This window comes from Triturus cristatus, chromosome 1_1 (assembly GCF_964204655.1).
Source record: "Triturus cristatus chromosome 1_1, aTriCri1.1, whole genome shotgun sequence".
Classification (NCBI taxonomy): domain Eukaryota; kingdom Metazoa; phylum Chordata; class Amphibia; order Caudata; family Salamandridae; genus Triturus; species Triturus cristatus.
In genome coordinates, this window is record NC_140579.1 from 7,399,481 (window position 1) to 7,402,524 (window position 3,044).

A 3,044-nucleotide genomic window follows, 5' to 3' on the forward strand; every position below is an offset into this window, starting at 1 on the left:
CTAGTTTTGTATTTACCTTGGCATGATTCGCGCTGTCAAGCATTGTACTAGGCATACGTTCTGGAAAACTCTAGTATGAGATGGACCTAGTGAATATCTCTGTTCGTCCAGCAATATTAAAGATTACCCCCAGGGAGAAAAAAATGCGACCTTTTAATATACCAAGCCCTGACCTCAAACACTCAATAATATGAGATCGAAGACTGGCAACTTTGCTGAAATTTGATTCCTAGGTAGTTTTTCAATGACTGGCCAATGATGTAAGAAACTCAACACTATATACACGTCCCACAATCTATTGTATCTTGGCTCACAAGGCATGCGAGACGTTTACAAACTATGGATGTTGCCCAACAGGAACATCTGACCTGTAAATATTTAACGTTTTGTATGCTATTCCGGCTTATGCCAGTACTGAAAGAAAATTTGACTTGATGACTAGTGGCTTTAATTCAATCGAAATCCTGTCCCAGACAACAGCTATGTCAATGTCTCTAAGCTGAGCTGTAGCATTTGCAGGTACTGTCTGCCCAAACTCATTAGATGTAAGAGACCTCTTTTTCTGAAATTCCAGACATTTGCCATCTACTCCAGGTAACCAGACGAAGGCGCTCTTCTAGCATTAACAAGTATTTCCTAGAAGGAAGGCTGGGCAGTTACATGAGAGCTTCAGAAGTATCTGGTACCACACCTGGGACCTCCACAAAGGGACCACCAAGACTGCTTCTGTTAACTGCCTGTGAACTTGAGCTGTACCGCTTAAGGAAGGGTATGTCCGGTAAGACTTGTTCGTGTTTGGACCCCTACTCAGCTCGGCAGTTCGCATTGCTCTCACTGCGGCCTTGCCTTCCAGCACCTTTCTCTGCCCACTAATTTACCTACCTCTTTCTCCGCTCCTCCCAATGGAGAAACATGACTTTTAATATTTTGTGTGCTTATTAATGTGAGGTTGTTAGATAAGAATGCCTTTGCATTCCGTGAGTTTTTAGAATCCGGTCAAATTGATTTTGCTTTTATAATGGAAACATGGGCAGATGGTTCCTCTGTCCCTGATCTAGTTCTGGTCATACCGACAGGTTCTAAAATTCACAGAGTCGACAGAGTAGGTAGAAAAGGCAGCGGCATTGCTTTTAATCTGTAATCAAGTTTTAAATCTTGTATTGAAGCGCTACCGGAGTACCGAGATTGTGAAGCACTGGAGTTAAAGAATTAATTTAGATGGACAACACTCCCTTTAAGAGCATTTTTCTCTGTCGTCCACCTAGTCCTAAGGCCTTTTTTATTGATAATGTAGGTCTCCTAGCTCGCAAAGCTGAACATTCCAGTTTCTCTGTTAGGTGACTTTAATTTTCACTTGGATGACGTCACCGACCCGGACACTGAAGTGCTTATCGATCAGATGGCCAGTGTGGGATTATAGATTAAACAAAACCATTTAAAATAGGGTCCAAGGGATATATATTTTAAAGACCCACACCTGATTTTATCCCCAGCACCAACTGAATGTATAACACACGAAACGCAGGGGGTCTAACAGCCAAATTTGAGAGGCTACACTGTCGATACTGAGTCAACAAGATCTCAAAATATCTTTATCGCACACACATAACGTATTAATAAAGATAAAGAAGGAAAAAAGGCTAACGCTACATGCATAGAGGAGACCGGTACATCATAGATTATTCGTAAAATGGCTGATTAATCCACAACAGATTGTAAAGGGTTTCCATCAAATTAGACTCCATGATCAGTCCTATCATTTGGCCAAACCCATGTGCAAATGAGGCTAGTCCCCTGATCAGTGGGACACTCCGCTCCGCACCTTATTGTTGTATCAGGATTTGGTCCACCAAATACACAAACCGTCCATGATGACTGATCTTTTGATGGTAAAGTAAGAAGAAATAGTGCAACGAACAAGAAAGTGATTTAAAATAGGATGGAATGTCCTCCTTCTAAATACTTTATTCTACGGACTGGACACGCCTCCTAATTAAAAAAATAGAACAGTGCAAAAGAAGACAGTGACAATTATCTGTCTACATAAGGGCCAACATGTTTCTGCCTAACGGGTATTTAATCCCTTGGCATTTGTCAGGGCCTCTGCTCGTATAATAGTTACACTTTTAATTAGGAGGCGTGTCCAGTCCGTAGAATAAAGTATTTAGAAGGAGGACATTCCATCCTATTTTATATTACTTTCTTGTTCGTTGCACTATTTCTTCTTACTTTACCATCAAAAGATCAGTCATCATGGACGGTTTGTGTATTTGGTGGACCAAATCCTGATACAACAATAAGGTGCGGAGCTGAGTGTCCCACTGATCAGGGGACCAGCCTCATTTGCACATGGGTTTGGCCAAATGATAGGACTGATCATTGAGTCTAATTTGATGGAAACCCTTTACAATCTGTTGTGGATTAATCAGCCATTTTACGAATAATCGATGATGTACCGGTCACCTCTATGCATGTAGTGTTAGCCTTTTTTCCTTCTTTATCTTTATTAATACGTTATGTGTGTGCGATAAAGATATTTTGAGATCTTGTTGACTCAGTATCGACAGTGTAGCCTCTCAAATTTGGCTGTTAGACCCCCTGTGTTTCGTGTGTTATACATTCAGTGTGGGATTATGCCAACTTGTAAAGGGTTCGACACATGCCACTGGACCCTGTTTAGATGGGATCTTCTCTGATGATCCTTCTCGAACATGGATTGGATCCATGTATGATTTGGTACAATTATAAGGCAATTCTCATTGCCACGAAATGCCCAAAAGTTCTCAGTGAATCCTTTGTCAGTCGTTCGTTGAAAAAAACTACAGGCTAAACAGCTAAACCCCCTTTTAGAAACCTTACCACCTACGACCACTGACCCTGACTCATGGCTTGACTCAGCTATGACGCAATAAGATCCCCCTCCCCAAATAGCCTACATTCCAGAAGCTCACCTTCTGAACCCTGGTATAATGACACTTGGAGCTCAAACAGCTATGCTGTAAATTGAAAAGGAAATGGAGACTTGAGGACCACTCTCTTTCTAA